Genomic DNA, 18,475 nt, shown 5'->3' with positions numbered 1-18,475 from the left:
GGAACGCACTGCCTCATTTCAAGCAAAGTCATATATTTACTTGCTTATGCTTAATATTAATATCAAAGGTGTCGTTTAAGAGTGATTGTAAAGCAAACATAAACGTTTATTTAGAAAAGCTACGTGAAAAGTTAAAAATATTTAAATTGGGGGGGGATTTTCACACCTGCTGTTAATGGCCTCTTCCCCCCCTCATTAACTAGGAGAGGAAACATATTCTCTTGAAAACGTTTTCAGTCACTCAGTCTAAGGTAAACATACCTGTGGCCCAGTGCTTCTTTGTATCAAATATCCAAGGCTTTGTTAAGAGTCTAAAGACTTGAGGTATCCATTCCGTCGTGGTTAACTTCTGAGGTGATGAAGGCTCAGAGATGTGATCTCACGTCATCTCTCAGAAGACACTAGAAAGGATCTGAAATGCACAAAAAAGCATGCACACGAAATTCATGCTCTTTTATAGCACCCACACGTCTCGTTCGTCCACCATTCTCCTTTCCTTTCGCTCTTTCTCCCTGATCATCTTGGGAAACCTAATCGTGATTTTGTCCCTGCTTCGAGTGCTTGTTTTCCAAGCAGAAATGTTCAGAGGATGATGATAATGGAACAAACTTCACAAAGTAGACCTAATAGGATGCAACTGCAGCCACTTCCGGAATGGCTTATGATTGAATAGACACGGCACAAAAGGAGGAAAGTGGATATTGGAAGGAAGAAGAAATGGGTATCTGTGTAATATGGCTGGAGGCTGAAGTGCCTTGGTCAAGTGGACCACAGCAAACAGAACAAATCAGACAAGCTATCTCTGCAGTCATAATGGAAGATCAGTCTGCAGGGACTCAGAGAAGAAGAAGAAGAGTTTGGATTTGATATCCCGCCTTTCACTCCCTTTAAGGAGTCTCAAAGCGGCTAACATTCTCCTTTCCCTTCCTCCCCCACAACAAACTCTGTGAGGTGTGTGGGGCTGAGAGACTTCAAAGAAGTGTGACTGGCCCAAGGTCACCCAGCAGCTGCATGTGGAGGAGCGGAGACGCGAACCCGGTTCCCCAGATTACGAGACTACCGCTCTTAACCACTACACTACACTGGCTCTCATTTATTTTATTTTATTTTATTTACCAGAGCCCTTCAAGAGCAGAAACACAGAATCTACATAATTTTTCTCACTCTATAATTATAAAGTGGCATTACAGTTATTAGGATTGTGACATCAAACAGAACTGGAACAGAGGTGTGTTAGACAGCATACAGGCGTCTAGCAAATGGAGATTTATTCGACAGCTAGCTATCCTAAGGCAGCATACCAAATCATGATGATTGACCGCTTTTTACAGGAGAACTGAGGCATACATGTATCCGGGGCTATTTGCCCTACTCTGGTCATATAGCGTAAACCACGGAGAAAGATGGCAGAGTTGCTTAGTTGTTGCAGCACCATGGAGAGCTCCGGGTGAGAAACAAGGTTGGCAGTGAACTGAGACCCTTTCAGCTTCTGACTGGAGACCATCTCCCCTAAGGTCCACCCCCTTTTAGAAATCCAGGGGTCAGCAAACTTTTTCAGCAGGGGGCCGGTCCACTGTCCCTCAGACCTTGTGGGGGGGCAGACTATATTTTGGGGGGGCTATGAACAAATTCCTATGCCCCAGAAATAACCCAGAGATGCACTTTAAATAAAAGGACACATTCTGCTCATGTAAAAACACAGTGATTCCCGGACCATCCACAGGTCAGATTTAGAAGGCGACTGGGCCGGATTAGGGCCCCATTAGCTAAAGTGGTGCTTCAGGTTAAGAACAGTTTCAGGTTAAGAACGGACCTCCAGAACAAATTAAGTTCTTAACCCGAGGTACCACTGTATTATTCTAATGCTACTACAGGACTAAGATGACACCCCCATCATCAGTTTTTTAGGTAGGATATGAACAAGGCAGTTTATTTGCCAAGTCCAGGGCTGATACTGGTTTGAAATGGACCAGATATTGGTCTCATCCAAGAGCGTGTAATTCAGGGGGCGGCAACCTAAGGCCCATGGGCCACAAGCAACCCATGGGGGTCGTTTGACCAGCCCACAAGCCGCCCCCACACCGAGCCGCCCACTTGGCGAGTCCCTGCGCACGGCACTAAACCAGTGCAATGCGGCATGGGGACTCGCTTCTGCGGCGTCGGAAATCATGTCTGTGCAGACGCAGACTCCAGAAATTGCCCTACGGCCCATGGAGGGATCTCTGCTGGAGTGAGCCGGCCCAGGCGAGGTAAACCTTGCTGACCCCTGGTCTAATGTTTTGTGCAAGCACCTGCTCCAGCGCCTTGTCCAATAATTGTATACAGTTGTACCTCAGGTTAAGTACTTAATTCGTTCCGGAGGTCCGTTCTTAACCTGAAACTGTTCTTAACCTGAAGCACCACTTTAGCTAATGGGGCCTCCTGCTGCTGCCGCACCGCCGGAGCACGATTTCTGTTCTCATCCTGAAGCAAAGTTCTTAACTTGAAGCACTATTTCTGGGTTAGCGGAGTCTGTAACCTGAAGCGTATGTAACCTGAAGCATATGTAACCTGAGGTACCACTGTATTTGCAACCAGCTAATATTTCTTGTAACCCTTGGGGTTGAAGAAAGTTTATCATCCTTGTAGTTTAATGAGGAAGTCTCAAACTGCTCCTTCGTGCCGTGAGGCACTTATTAACTTCTGGGACAGAAGTCTGCTTCTGTTGGATGTTATAAAGGGGGACAGAGAAAGACCGCATCTCTCCACATCCTCAAGCAGCAGTCGCTGAACTTCATCTCATAAAAATAAGACTAGATAGTGTTCTGAACCCATCCCTTGACTGAACTGCAAAACTAGAGGTGTCCGAGTTGAGAGGAATACAGCTCAGGTACTTTCAATAACTCTGTTGTCTCATAACGTCTATTATTGCGTTTGCCTGTCATACTGTTAATCCCTAGAAATGGGTTGGTTTGTTTGCGTTAGTGAAGCATTTAAAAAAGGTAAAGGGACCCCTGACAATTAGGTCCGGTCGCGGAGGACTCTGGGGTTGCGGCGCTCATCTCGCTTTATTGGCCGAGGGAGCCGGCGTACAGCTTCCGGGTTATGTGGCCAGCATGACTAAGCCGCTTCTGGCGAACCAGAGCAGCGCACGGAAATGCCGTTTACCTTCCCGCTGGAGCGGTACCTATTTATCTACTTGCACTTTTGACATGCTTTCGAACTGCTAGGTTGGCAGGAGCAGGGACCGAGCAACGGGAGCTCACCCTGTTGCGGGGATTAGAACCGCCAGCCTTCTGATTGGCAAGTCCTAGGCTCTGTGGTTTAACCCACAGCGCCACCCGTGTCCCAGTGACGCATTTAGTGAACCACTAACATTGAATAGGCCAGACATAATATTACTTCAACTCGGCATATTTTCGCCGTCCTCTATTGAAACCACTTGACTAGTTGCATGCCATACTGCCAGCTTCTAACCAAACCTCTTCAGATATTTGGTTCGAATAAATTCTCAAGAATTTTGAGGAAGTAGACTCCATGTGATTGCTGCTGCTGCTCTGCGCTTTGTTTGTTGTGTGAACAAAAAATGACACCGTGGGGAAGGAAGAAATCCTTCTCAGGTTACCCTGCAAACTGAAGGAGGCTTCTGAGAGGATTATAGGCCAAGAGGCGTCCAAAGTACTGAGATGCTGTTACAGTGATATCAAAGGTAACCTGGCAAGTAACTGTCAACAGGTGAAGGAAGGAACAGGGCAAAGAAGAGCTATGCATCAGGATTAAATTCAGACTTATTTCAGCTGGAGGGATCAAGGGGGAGGGAACGCCAACTCGCTCTTTTATTTACAGTTTTGGTGAGGGAGCTGCTGAAATGTTTAGAGGAAGACGGATGGGTCAAACTGGCCCAGAGTCATATAGAGAAGTGTTTTACAACCTTTTTCTGATTGTGGCCCCCTTCCAACCTGGTTTCCCTCATGTGCCCCCCCATGGGTGTAGGCAGGGGGCAGCTGACCCCCCATAGGTAAAAATCAATACAGTTCTGCCCCCTAACAAAAGCCTGCCCCCCCCCCAAAATCCTGGTTATGCCTATGCCCCCACCCCGTTCTACCGGTAGAAAAGTAGCTATTTAAATGTTTTGTTTGTAAATAGAACATGTATAATTAATATTTTTTATAATTATTCAAAATACAATTACGTAAAATGATAGGAACATAATGAAATATTGTTGAAGCAGTAAAACATAGAAGCGTGCAGCTGGAAGGGACACCCCCCCCCAAGGTCATCTTTCTAGTGCAACCCCCTACAATGCGGGAAACTCCGCTAAAGCTGAGGATATCTGAAGGAGCGTCTCCACCCCCATCATTCTGCTCGGACGCTGAGGTCCAGTGCCGAGGGCCTTCTGGCGGTTCCCTCATTGCGAGAAGCAAAGCTACAGGGAACCAGACAGAGGGCCTTCTCGGTGGTGGCACCCGCCCTGTGGAACGCCCCCCCACCAGATGTCAAAGAGAACAACAACTACCAGACTTTTAGAAGACATCTGAAGGCAGCCCTGTTTAGGGAAGCTTTTAATGTTTGATGCATTATGGTATTTTAATATTTTGTTGGAAGCCGCACAGGGTGGCTGGGGAAGCCCAGCCAGATGGACGGGGTATAAATAATAATATATTATTATTATTATTATTATTATTATTATTATTAAGCATCCATGACAGATCGACATCCAACCTCTGCTTAAAAGTCTCCAAGGAAGGAGAAACTATAACCTCCCGAGAGACATCCACCATCCATGTATGATGAATGCTCTGGAACCCAAATATACAGAACTCCTTGTTTGCCTTTTGGCCTGTATCTGTAGGTTTCTCCCTCTGTGTCAAATAACTGGGTCAAAGAAATGTTGTTCATCATACATGGGGGCATCTTATAGACGGAAAAATATGGTACTTGCCATGATGGCTGTGCTCTGCCTTCACAGCGGGAGTCATTGATGCTTCTGACTACCAGTTAATGGAAGGGAGTGTGCTCTTATGTTCGAATCCCGCTCACGGGTTTCCCACAGGCATGTGGGTGGCCTCTGTGAGAAGTGCGTGCTGGACCAGACGGGCCATCAGCCTGAACCAGCGGGCTATTTTTTTTTTATGTTCTTATGCTAGAATACCTTAATTTAAAAAGAGGAGTCAGTCCCTGCCAGCCTAGATCAAAGAGCATTACTCACTTATGATTCAGGTGTGTGAACGGGAGTTTTAAGGCGGGCAGAAAATCACCTATAATTCCTGTCTGAACATTCTAAGCATCGGGTTTGGATGCCCATAGCAAAGAACAATCTCAGCCGCGTCCAGGTGGCTCCTTGCGTTGCGTTCAGCTTTCCCCATTGATCCCCTCGTTGCCTTCAAGTGTTTTGTGAAAAGTTGTCCATGCAGCACTCTGTGCAGCTGTCGTCTTGCTTTTTTTAAAAAAATTTTTATTCAAAATTGAAACAAAACATATTATCCAGAAACATATCATCCTTATTTCCCCCCCTTTTTCCTCCTTCCCCCCCACAGAACCCACCCACCCCCACCTCCCGACATCACTCAGTTCCAGTCTTTGATTTCTCTAAAAATGCTGTTTTCTGCATGTTACACAGTTGTATAAATCCTCAAACTATTTAAGTAATAATTATCAATAAAAAGTTTGTGAGTGTTTATTCAAAACCAGCCAAGGAGTCCAGTTCGCTTTGTTGCTTCTTCAGATACTTTGTAAAGGGTTCCCATTCATCTTTAAAGTCACAGTTATCCCTGTCCCGTAGCTTATATGTCAGTTTTGCCATGATTCTTTAGTTGGGGTTTCTTCAGTCTTCCATCCTTGTGCTATTAAAACTCTCGCGGCCGTTGTCGCATACATGAAGATGTTTTTCAGCTTTTTTGGCAGATCTTTCCCAACAATCCCTAATAAAAATGCTTCAGGTTTTTAAACAAATGTTAAATGGAACATTTTCTTCAATTCGTTATATATCATTTCCCAATTAGCTTACAATCCCATCACATATGATAAATTGTCCCCTCCTGTCGTCTTGCTTAAACTGGGTTCCGATTCAAGGGTGGTGCATTCACGAGCCACGGATCCCTGACCGTCTGATGCAGACAAGGCAAGCTGGTTTAAACGAGACACCGACCATGTGGAACACAACAAAGGTTCAGGGGTTCCTTTCATCCGTCCCCCCCACGCCCAACATCACTTTTACATCAGCACCTCAGTTACACTCATAGGATATGTATCAGCTGCCAGGGAGCTTGATTTATACGCCGTCTTTTATCCATTGAGACCACCAGTTGAAGGAGGAGACTACAAGCATTTCGCACTAGGCAACAGCACTATTGAATGTCAAAGTTGTGGGCTCCTTCTGATTCATATGAGTGAGGAGGCCCAATTGGATTCCATTTCCCAATACAGTGGTACCTCGGGTTACATACACTTCAGGTTACATACGCTTCAGGTTACATACTCCGTGGGTTATACCACAGAGCCTAGGACTTGCCGATCAGAAGGTCAGTGGTTCAAATCCCCACGATGGGGTGAGCTCCCGTTGCTCGGTCCCTGCTCCTGCCAACCTAGCAGTTCGACAGCACATCAAAGTGCAAGTAGATCATAGAATCATAGAGTTGGAAGAGACCACAAGGGCCATCGAGTCCAACCCCCTGCCAAGCAGGAAACACCATCAGAGCACTCCTGACATATGGTTGTCAAGCCTCTGCTTAAAGACCTCCAAAGAAGGAGACTCCACCACACTCCTTGGCAGCAAATTCCACTGTCGAACAGCTCTTGCTGTCAGGAAGTTCTTCCTAATGTTTAGGTGGAATCTTCTTTCTTGTAGTTTGGATCCATTGCTCCGTGTCCGCTTCTCTGGAGCAGCAGAAAACAACCTTTCTCCCTCCTCTATGTGACATCCTTTTATATATTTGAACATGGCTATCATATCACCCCTTCTCCTCTTCTCCAGGCTAAACATGCCCAGCTCCCTTAGCCGTTCCTCATAAGGCATCGTTTCCAGGCCTTTGACCATTTTGGTTGCCCTCCTCTGGACACGTTCCAGTTTGTCAGTGTCCTTCTTGAACTGTGGTGCCCAGTACTGGACACAGTACTCCAGGTGAGGTCTGACCAGAGCAGAATACAGTGGCACTATTACTTCCCTTGATCTAGATGCTATACTCCTATTGATGCAGCCCAGAATTGCATTGGCTTCTTTAGCTGCCCGCGTCACACTGTTGGCTCATGTCAAGTTTGTGGTCAACCAAGACTCCTAGATCCTTTTCACATGTACTGCTCTCAAGCCAGGTGTCCCCCATCTTGTATTTGTGCCTCTCATTTTTTTTTGCCCAAGTGCAATACTTTACATTTCTCCCTGTTAAAATTCATCTTGTTTGTTTTGGCCCAGTTCTCTAATCTGTCAAGGTTGTTTTGAAGTGTGATCCTGTCCTCTGGGGTGTTAGCCACCCCTCCCAGTTTGGTGTCATCTGCAAATTTGATCAGGATGCCCTTGAGTCTATCATCCAAGTTGTTGATAAAGATGTTGAATAAGACCGGGCCCAAGACAGAACCCTGTGGCACCCCACTAGTCACTCTTCTCCAGGATGAAGAGGAACCATTGATGAGCACCCTTTGGGTTCGGTCAGTCAGCCAGTTACAAATCCACTGAGTGGTAGCATAGTCAAGACCGCATTTTACCAGCTCCATACAAGAATATCATGGGGCACCTTGTCAAATGCCTTGCTGAGATCAAGGTAGGCTACATCCACTGCGTTCCCTTCATCTACCAGGCTTGTAATTCTGTCAAAAAACGAGATCAGGTTAGTCTGACATGACTTATTTTTCAGAAATCCATGCTGACTATTGGTGATCACAGCATTCCTTTCTAGGTGCTCACAGACTGTTTGCTTAATGATCTGCTCCAGAATCTTCCCTGGTATTGATGTCAGACTGACTGGGCGGTAATTATTTGGGTCCTCTCTTTTCCCCTTTTTGAAAATAGGGACAACATTTGCCCTCCTCCAGTCTGCCGGAACTTCGCCTGTTCTCCAGGAATTCTCAAAGATGACTGCCAGTGGTTCTGAGATCACATCTGCCAGTTCTTTTAATACTCTTGGATGCAGTTCATCTGGCCCTGGAGACTTGAATACATCTAAACTAGCCAAGTATTCTTGTACTATCTCCTTAGTTATTCTGGGCTGTGTTTCCTCTGCTGAATCATTTGCTCCAAATTCTTCAGGTCGGGCATTGTTTTCTTTATCGGAGAAGACTGAGGCAAAGAAGGCATTGAGGAGTTCAGCCCTTTCTGTGTCCCCTGTTTGCATTTCACCATCTTCTCCTCTGAGTGACCCCACTGTTTCTTTGTTCTTCCTTTTGCTACGAACATACCCATAAAAGCCTTTTTTGTTGCTTTTAACCTCTCTAGCAAGCCTGAGTTCATTCTGTGCTTTAGCTTTTTTTTAGATAAATAGGTACCGCTCCAGCGGGAAGGTAAACGGCGTTTCCATGCGCTGCTCTGGTTCGCCAGAAGCGGCTTAGTCATGCTGGCCACATGACCTGGAAGCTGTAGGCCGGCTCCTTCGGCCAATAAAGCGAGATCAGTAAAGCAACCCCAGAGTCGGCCACGACTGGACCTAATGGTCAGGGGTCCCTTTACCTTTTAACCCAGAAATAGTACCTTGGGTTAAGGACATTGCTTCAGGATGAGAACAGAAATCGTGCAGCGGTGGCGCGGCAGCAGCAGGAGGCCCCATTAGCTAAAGTGGTGCTTCAGGTTAAGAACAGTTTCAGGTTAAGAACAGACCTCCGGAACGAATTAAGTACTTAACCCAAGGTACCACTATACAGTCGTACCTTGGTTCTCGGACAGAAACTGTTCCGGAAGTGTGTTCGACTTCTGAAAACGTTCAAAAACTAAGGCGTGGCTTCCAGTTGGCTGCAGGAGCTTCCTGCACTCAATCAGAAGCTGTGTCAGATGTTCCGGTTCCAAAGAACGTTCACAAACCGGAACATTCACTTCCGGGTTTGCGGCATTCGGGAAGAAGAAGAAGAGTTTGGATTTGATATCCCGCTTTATCACTACCCTAAGGAGTCTCAAAGTGGCTAACAATCTCCTTTCCCTTCCTTCCCCACAAGAAACACTCTGTGAGGTGAGTGAGGCTGAGAGACTTCAGAGAAGTGTGACTAGCCCAAGGTCACCCAGCAGCTGCAGGTGGAGGAGCAGGGAAGGGAACCCGGTTCACCAGATTATGAGTCCACTGCTCTTAACTACTACACCACACTGGTTTTGGGAGCCAAAATGTTCAAGTCGCAAGGCCTGAGAGATCCAAGGTACTACTGCATACAGCAACAATAATGGCTAGCAAACAGCAATAACATCTGTCATAGCTGCTTACTTTAAATCAGACTTCACAGGCATCAGAAGTGCCACAGGGATCATGGGTACCATGCAGTGTGCAAGGCCCTGGCACTGAAATTCGTGGGTGCCTGGCCCCTTTGTGGGGAATTTTGTGGGTGCTCAGGCACCCAGGGCCCCAGGGATTTGGAACCTATGACAGGGATGTTTCTATGTGGTGAGATATTTGTCTGGAGCAACCGGCCATATTAATGAAGACAATCTCCTGTGTCACTGAGGCACAACAGGTGCAAACTGGTACAGAAATAAGTGAATTTAACTTTGGAAAAATTAGAAACTGATCAAAAGCCAAAAGTGAAAGGTCTGCCCAACTGTAGACTGAGCTAACTCAGAACGTGGCAGCTGTTCTTCATATGGTAGCTGAATTGGGCCTCTGTAAAACAAGGTTAGGTATTCCAGTTACCCATCCTTGCCCTAACTTGGCGGTTGTAGAATTAAAACATATTCATTGTTCCACAAACTGCCCGTAAACACATCTTGTTCCACTCTGCACTACTGTCCTCTCCATCTCGCACCAAGAGGCAGAATCGTGCTTTGTAACCACGTTTTTGTGCCATTGCGGCCCCAGGCGACAGTGGGTGCGTGGTTTTTTTTGTGCAGGCTGTAGCCATGGACATGCTATGTGATCTGATGGTGAATTTGGGGTGACCCAATGCAAAAATCCTGAGGATCCATGTGCTTTTACCTCCGCCCTCCCAGGCAGTCTCCTTTATCGCTAGCGTCCTTTATCTCTCCTCCTGACTGGGAACTGCGACCCTCAAAATACTTGTTTGACTACAAGTCCCATCATCCCTGACCTTTGGGCAAGCTAACTAGGGCTGATGAGAGTTGTGATCCAGCGTATATTGCTGGACAACTTCCCCACCCCTTGACTACATAATTCACATGTGGCCACCATGAATGGTGCAGTCTAATGTTGCCTGCAACGCTTGCATGAACTTGTAAACCACTCTACACATATTTCTATGGCTCATGAGGGAACTTGGAAAACATGGAGATTTCTCCAATGAAGTCCTGGCACTGGGCAGGTCAAGGCTGTGAGATTCACTGTGATTCCTGCATTGCTGGCGGTCGGTCTAGATGGTGCTTTGGGTCCCTTCCAACTCTTCTGTTTCAGTGATTCACCCGCTAACTAATAGGTTCAAATAGGTATGCCAAAGGGCAGGTGCTGAGGATAATCTGAGACCTCATGAAAGTCAGGCGATTTCAGCAGAGAATTTACATTTATGATTTCACAAGCCGAAGGTTTGAAGTCATTCTCGGAATATAAAAGGCTGAAAGGTGAGAGAGGAGCAGCTGGTTTGATCTATGGTATAAAGGGGAAGAATAAGTAAAGCAATTAAACAGCATCAAAGGGGAGCAATCAACGTGAATTTCCCCAGAAGTGAAGTTGATGCCTCGGTTGCTTTTTTTCCTCTCCCCGCTGTGTGGTTATATATATATTTTAATTAGACACTGTGATATACCTCTTCTATCTGTTAAGAACTGGACCACCACCCAGATTTCATAGGTGGGGCAAAATAGAAGCAAATCCTTTAATCTGCTAAAATGGATAATTTCTAGAAGATCAAACAATGGGCTCTCCCGCAACTGAGCTACTGAACCAGAGTTTAGACCTTTCTATAATTGAAAACCTCGCAATGGTCTCTTCACCTCAAGTACTCATGGCAAATAGTCCATATCAGCTGATCATGATCTCTGATATCCTAATTGGCTTAAAAAAAACACAAAAAAACCATGCCTGGAGGGTGAACATCCCTAAAGATTTAATCTGGAGAGATTGTCTTGACAAATACTGGCGTTCCCGAAGAATGGTCTTTCTTCAGTTTCAACCAAGAGCTTGTTATCTTTTAATAAATTCAATAGTTTGCAAACTTTTCTGTTTGCCCGCTTTGGATAAAAAGTTCATAGCCAAGATGTGTATGTGTGTACATGGTCTAATACTTATCTGTCAAGATTCAGGTAGGTAGCCGTGTTGGTCTGACGCAGTCGGAATAAATTAAAAAATTAAAAAATTGTCCAGTAACACCTTAGAGACCAACTAAGTTTGTTCTGAGTATAAGCTTTCGTGTGCATGCACACTTCTTCAGATACACGTAGTTGGTCTCTAAGGTGCTACTGGACACTTTTTTAATTTTTTATCTGTCAGGGATTGCCTCTACTGTTAGCTGTTTTTTGTATCCCTGCCTTTAGTACATCTGATATGCATAGCTTAAGCAGGTGGAATTCCACCCCCTCCTGCTCATCTTCAAGCCAAGAAGAAGCTGCATCTGAATACCAGGCCACTGTAAAAGGTAGAGGGGTGGGGGTCTGTTAAAAATAACGATCAGACACCCTAATTTTACCTGCAGGCACAATTCTCAGCCACTCCATTCGTATATAATCTACTATCAGAGACTGTCAGCAATCAGAGTCTCTCAAGCCAAATCCACCCCAAGGATATCTGTTTCTCTGCTACCACTTAAGATGCAAAAGAGGGCGGAAGATTTGCAGAGGGGCAGCTGCAGAAACAGGACTTTCCTGCAGGGATTTTGCAGGGGGAGGGCAGTCATGGGATTCACCATCCCCCTTTCTCCCCAAAGTGCCCCAGAGCAAAAAGTTAGCTGCTGACCTGTTTTATTTATTTATTTATTTGAGATATATTTGTTAAAAATATTTTTTTAATTATTTTTTTGCAAAAACAAATTCAAAATAACAAAGGGGAAAAAACTTTTAACATATGCATATATGAGATTCTCTGAATCTCGTGACTTCCCTCCGGTCTCCTGCGTGTGTCCTTAAAATAATTTTTCTAAAACTACATATCATTATGTAGTTTTTCACCTCTCTAAATTATCCATACCTTTCGTTTCTTTACAAGTTATTTTTAAAGTCCAGCTAACGTTTTTATTTGTTTACAATCGTCTCCTAAGCAAGTTATGAATTTCCCCCGTTCTTTTTTAAAGTCCTTATATTCTTGATTCCTGAGTCTCCCAGTCAGTTTTGCCGTTTCAGCATAGTTCAGCAGTTTGGCTTGCCATTCTTCCCTAGTTGGAACTGTTGGTTCTTTCCATCTTTGGTCTAGTAGCATCCTTGCAGCTGTTGTCGCATACATAAACAGACTTTTCTGGTCTTTTGAGATGTTGGAACCTATTTATTTGAGATATCCCCCCTCCCTCGCTTGCAAATTGAAGTTCTCAAGGCAGCTAACAATATTTCTACAACACTTTCAACATTTTAGAATCCCTTACTGGGCAAGGCTACATCCATCCATTCATCATTTTATTTGTATGGTACCTTCCCATGCCTGAGGCGGATACAACATGGAAAAAAATTACGTAATTACAAACATAGCGAAAGTCATCACGTACAATAAATAAAACCTAAGAAAGCACACAACCAAACTGAACAATTTCTGGGGGATTTCCACATAAAACATAGTAAGATAATAATAATAATAATAATAATAATAATAATAATAATAATTTATTTATACCCCGCCCATCTGGCTGGGCTTCTAGACACTCTGGGCGGCTTCCAAAAAAATATTAAAATACTGTAATTATTATGTACTGAAGTTCTCACCCTGGGCCGGCAGGGGGATACTGTAGATAGTTTTCACTCAGGTCCACATATGCAAATAAGGCATTGAAAGCGACATTCAGTGATTGGATAGTTACAGAAAGTTGCTACTGTTGTGTTGTAGTGGAGCTCTATATAAGCAGGCTGGCTGAACCCTTCAGTTCAGTTCTGTTCTGTTCTGGCCTGTGAATAAACAAGAGCTGTTTGAAGAATCGCTGTGTCGTCTGATATGTTCACCCACAACTTAACAGTAATACATCAAACATTAAAAGCTTCCCTAAACAGGGCTGCCTTCAGATGTCTTCTAAAAGTCTGGTAGTTGTTCTTCTCTTTGACATCTGGTGGGAGGATGTTCCACAGGGAGGGCACCACTACCGAGAAGGCCCTCTGCCTGGTTCCCTGTAACTTGGCTTCTTGCAGCGAGGGAACCACCAGAAGGCCCTCGGTGCTGGACCTCAGTGTCCAGGCAGAACGATGGGGGTGGAGATGCTAAAAGATCTAAAAGAGAGGTACACAAAACTATAAATAACAGCTAGAGCACTCTGTCCCCGAACAAAAGCCCCTAAACGACACCCCAGCCCTTCATCACCCAGGATGCCTGGGATGTTTCATCTTGCTTCCCAATGACTGACACACAAGTGCACAGAAGCCTCTTTCTTCTCCCCTGCCCCTGGACTCAGATTTATTTATATTAAGCTTTCTTCTGAGGAGCTCAAGGTGGTGAGTATGGTTCTCTCCCCTATTTCATCCTCACAACCATCTTGCAAGGTAGGCAAGGCTGAGAGAAATGATGACCGGACTTGAACGTGGGCATCTCCCAGTCCTTCCCAGTCCACCGCTCTAAGCATTATATCATTCTGGCTCCAACTGAAGGATCACTCTGCTTCTGAATTTCTGGGCCATGGCAGGTCTCAGGGTAAATACCGTATTTTTTGCTCCATAAGACGCACTTTTTTCCTCCAAAAAGTAAGGGGAAATGTCTGTGCGTCTTATGAAGCGAATGTGTGGTCCCTGGAGCCAAATTGCCCAGGGGCAAAAAGCAGATCATGCTTTTTTTTTTTTTTAAGAAATAGGGAAGGGGGGGGGGGTTGAAATGAAGCCACTGTATTTAAAAAGTTAGAAATTGGGAGTCATCCTATACATGGATAATGCAGAAGGGGGACGGGCAATTGGTGGCAGCCATGAGCAGGTGATTGGGCGGGTGATTGGCTGCTGCTGTGGGAATTGGGCGGGCGATGGGCGGCTGCTGCCAGTGAGTGGGCAGACGATTGGTGGCTTTGGCGAAGCGTATGATTAGCAGTGGCGGTCAGGTGGGTGAGTGATTGTCGGCACCCCCCCAAAAAAAGTTCAACAACTCTGGGCAATTCCCCCCCCCAAAAAAGCTTAACAACTCTGGGCAATCCCCCCCCCATTTCCTTAATTTGGGTTCCCCCCAAAATAGGGGTCGTCTTATACAAGGGGGCATGTTATACACGAAAAAATACAGTAGTTCCTGTCACTGTCTCTCAGTGCCCAATCTGCAAATGGGTATAATACTGATTCACCTTACAGGATTGTTGCAAGGATTCCTCAAGTAAGGCGCATTTGACCACTTTAGACACAGTATGATATAAATGCCAGACACTATTTTTATTATTATTATCATAATCATCGAGTGCCTGCCTATACTGTTTTTTACCTGATGCTGTCTTTCTGTTTCTTTTAACAAGCCTAAAGACCTGGCTCCAGGTGTTTAAAGAGAACATAAAGTGGAAGAATATTTAATGAAATTGGTATTATAAACTGCCTGAGATTGCAATCTCAGTATTAAAAAAGCAAAGCCAAAACACTGCTGATATGTAATTTTTTGAGGAAGCAAGCTGATAGATTCAGAGATTTAAATCAGCCAGCACCTTGCTTGCACTCAGCTTACAAGCATTATGGTCTTGCTCAGGCATAGGCAAACTTGGCCCTCCAGATGTTTTGGGACTACAGTTCCCTTCATCCCTGACCACTGGTCCTGTTAACTAGGAATTATGGGAGTTGTAGTCCCTCAACATCTGGAGGGCCGAATTTGCCTATGCCTGGTCTTGCTTAAGTGAACACCTAAGGAGTTCTAAAAGGGATGCGGGGGGCGCTGTGGGTTAAACCACAGAGCCTAGGACTTGCCGATCAGAAGGTCGGCTGTTTGAATCCCCGCGACGGGGTGAGCTCCCATTGCTCGGTCCCACCTCCTGCCAACCTAGCAGTTCGAAAGCACGTCAAAGTGCAAGTAGATAAATAGGTAGAAAGGTAAACAGCGTTTCCATGAGCTGCTCTGGTTCACCAGAAGCGGCTTAGTCATGCTGGTCACATGACCCGGAAGCTGTACGCCGGCTCCCTCGGCCAATAAAGCGAGATGAGCGCCGCAACCCCAGAGTCGGCCACGACTGGACCTAATGGTCAGGGGTCCCTTTACCTTTACCTTTAAGGAGTTCTAAGGATACACTCTTGAGAGTCCCATGGACTGCAAGAAGATCAAACCTCTCCATTCTGAAGGAAATCAGCCCTGAGTGCTCACTGGAAGGACAGATCGTGAAGCTGAGGCTCCAAGACTTTGGCCACCTCATGAGAAGAGAAGACTCCCTGGAAAAGACCCTGATGATGGGAAAGATGGAGGGCACAAGGAGAAGGGGACGACAGAGGACGAGATGGTTGGACAGTGTTCTCGAAGCTACCAGCATGAGTCTGACCAAACTGCGGGAGGCAGTGGAAGACAGGAGTGCCTGGTGTGCTCTGGTCCAGGGGGTCACGAAGAGTCTGACACGACTAAACAACTTAACAACAACAACAAGGATACACTTGGAAATCGTAAATCTTAGAGAAATCAGTGGGGGAGGGAATGCAAACTTGAGTTTGCAATAGTTAAGGACTGGTTTAATAATCCCCTTTGTTTTCGTGGATCTCCTACCACGGACCAACTTTCACATCACCTGATGTCACCGCAGAGGCAAAGCTGAGCAAGGCATCTGCCCACACATTCAAGCTTCCACTCACCGAGAACTGTGCCAAATCACGTGTGAACCAGCCCGTGTTCACCACGAAGTGATGCGCGCTGGACTCTGCCCGTGCGTAATAGTTGAAAAGGCCCGGCGTTTATCCTCCTTTTTGGAACAGAAAAGGCGCACCGGTTTCCAGCGAGCCTCTTCTCCCAATCCAAACTAAGATGCACAGAGACGCCCGTCTAGTTTCACCCCGTTTACACTGGGCCTCTGGCCAAGTTGTAACGCGCGTCGGATACCTGTAGGGGGCTCGTGGTTTATGGGAACGCACCCCGAAGCCAACTTCTCCGAATTAAAGCTCTGAAATGGGACCAGCCCGTCTCCCTTCCGCGCACCCCGCTCCTCCACCGCGATCGCCAGGGCTTATGAATAAACAGGAACACACACTAGTGCTTCCTTAGCATCAAATGTGTCGACCAAAAGTTAGAGCACTATCCCTTTGGAGTACGTGAGAAAAATGTCCGTTGCATTAAAAAGAGTTGTCTCTAGCATATTTATTCGTTCTCGTGCTTCCTTACACGATATTTCACTTTGGGAATTTTTAATTTTATTTTTTACAAGAGATGCTTCGTCTTACTAAAAATTTGCCTAGCTAGCATAAAAGGCCACGCCACGAAGGGAAAAAAACCCAAAAAACATTGTCCTGATAAATCCGAAGGGCATTTGTTGTATACGTTGGGGGGCGGAGAAGGGACTGCCGTAAAATAAACTATCTTGGCTTTCAATACGAGAAAAGCGCGCCGCAGTTTTACGCGCGCTCTTTTTCTCGGCTTCAAGGCAGCGAATGGGCCTTTTTGCTACCAGGGTTTATTTAATTCTGGCTGGATCAGAGCCTCAGATTTTCCTCCCGCTCCACTGCCCTGAATTTTTTCACACACACACACACACACACACACACACACACACACACACACATATATAAAGGAGGGAGATTTGGATACAAGCCTCGGTGATTTAAATAGAAATTGCTTTTCGAGCCACCGTTGTCCTCAGAATGAGGCTTTCAAGTGCCTACGAATAAACTTTAAAGTAGGCTGCAACGAAGGCGCGTCCTCAGGAGAATATTTTAATTTTATTTTATTTTATAGCATCCGCCCCTGAACGGCAGGGATGAAATATTATTATTTTCTCTCTCTCTTTCTCTTTGCAACCGATTTATTTTCCTCCCTGCAGAAAAGGTGGCTCCAAAATCGTTGATCGGATCATTTGCATGGTAGTTGTTTTTTTTAAAAAAGAACACTTAGAAAATTATGCTTTTCGCGACAATAGCGCCATAAATAAAAAGGGGGAATTTTAAACTGAGTGGTGTGGGTAGAAAGCCATTTATCTTCGAAAGTTTGCCATTGCCTTACCGTTCTCTGCCCAATAGCCCTGCGAGTCCGGTGTGGCGAGGCTCTAAAGGATGCAAATTTTGAGTGGCAGAAAAGCTTCAGAACTGCCTTTTACGCACCAATAAAATGGGAGAGGAAAATAGTGGTCAACTGCATCATAAATAGTTCGGACGGGATTGTGTATTCAAGGCAATCTCAGATCAGGGATCAGGAATTAACACGCAGTTCTGCTCATGGTTTCTTGGAAGGGTGTCCCATGAATTTCACTGGGATTTACTCTCATGTAAGTGCCTCGTGATGTATAGGATCTCACCCTGAGAAACGGCCTCTTCTGATCTCAGGGTGGAACCAAAATATCGCAAATGCACAGATATCTCTTCTGAATGGTTCAGGGAAATCGAAACGATTACTTATAAATGTATATATATTTTAAAAAACTGTTCAGGGCACCAGTGCGTCGTCGTCCGCGTACGATGCAATTTCATCAAGTAATTTCTTTTTTAAAAAAATCAGGTAATTTTCTTTATGCACACCTGTTGACTCACAATTGAAAGCAGGTTTTCAAAAACCACGTGTTTCTTGGATATCCAGCCAAGGGAGTGCTGTTTAATTCATTGTTAATGATGATTAATGAGGCATCTGTACCTAGTGGATGAATTCTGATCAAAACGGTACTCTTCGGGTGCTTTCTGCTTTGCAAGATTTCGTAATATATTCTCCCTCGCCGATTCTAATTTTTATTTCGTTCGTTAATTAAAAGATAGACACCTGGGAGAGCTGTGGAGCTAAACATCTGAAGGCGACTGCTACATGCGGCGGGAGATAAAAGGCGGTGGATTCCCCAAAATTAGAAATGTCACGAGTAAAACAACTGAATTGTTTCTCACGAACTAGGACAGTTGGGGACGCAGAACCCAGTCTCCAAAACTGCATATAATGAACGCCAAAAATTCGAGAATCGGGGGCGTGATATTATTATTATTATTATTATTATTATTACTACTACTACTATTATTATTATTAGAAACCGAGCTGATCAGATATTGGAAATAGAAAACTGAGTCTGAAATAAAATGAAGATGAGCGTGCTAGAGGGGGTGGTGGCGAGTGCGAGCTGGTTTTGTTTCATCTTTGGGCCAAGTTATTATTTACACGGTGTAATATAATTT

The 18,475-nt window shown here is 45.1% G+C and overlaps 1 long non-coding RNA gene across 1 annotated transcript in view; it reads right to left on the bottom strand.

Annotated features, from left to right (window-relative positions):
• LOC308460672 overlaps positions 1 to 18,475 on the bottom strand; it is a 178,749-nt gene that overhangs the window by 144,662 nt on the left and 15,612 nt on the right. The gene's annotated exons all lie outside the window — the stretch shown is intronic.

Source organism: Podarcis pityusensis (assembly GCF_964106645.2).
Source record: "Podarcis pityusensis genome assembly, chromosome: 13".
Classification (NCBI taxonomy): Eukaryota; Metazoa; Chordata; class Lepidosauria; order Squamata; family Lacertidae; genus Podarcis; species Podarcis pityusensis.
The sequence above is the reverse complement of the archived record's forward strand: the minus strand, read 5'-3'. Positions and strand labels throughout refer to the sequence as shown.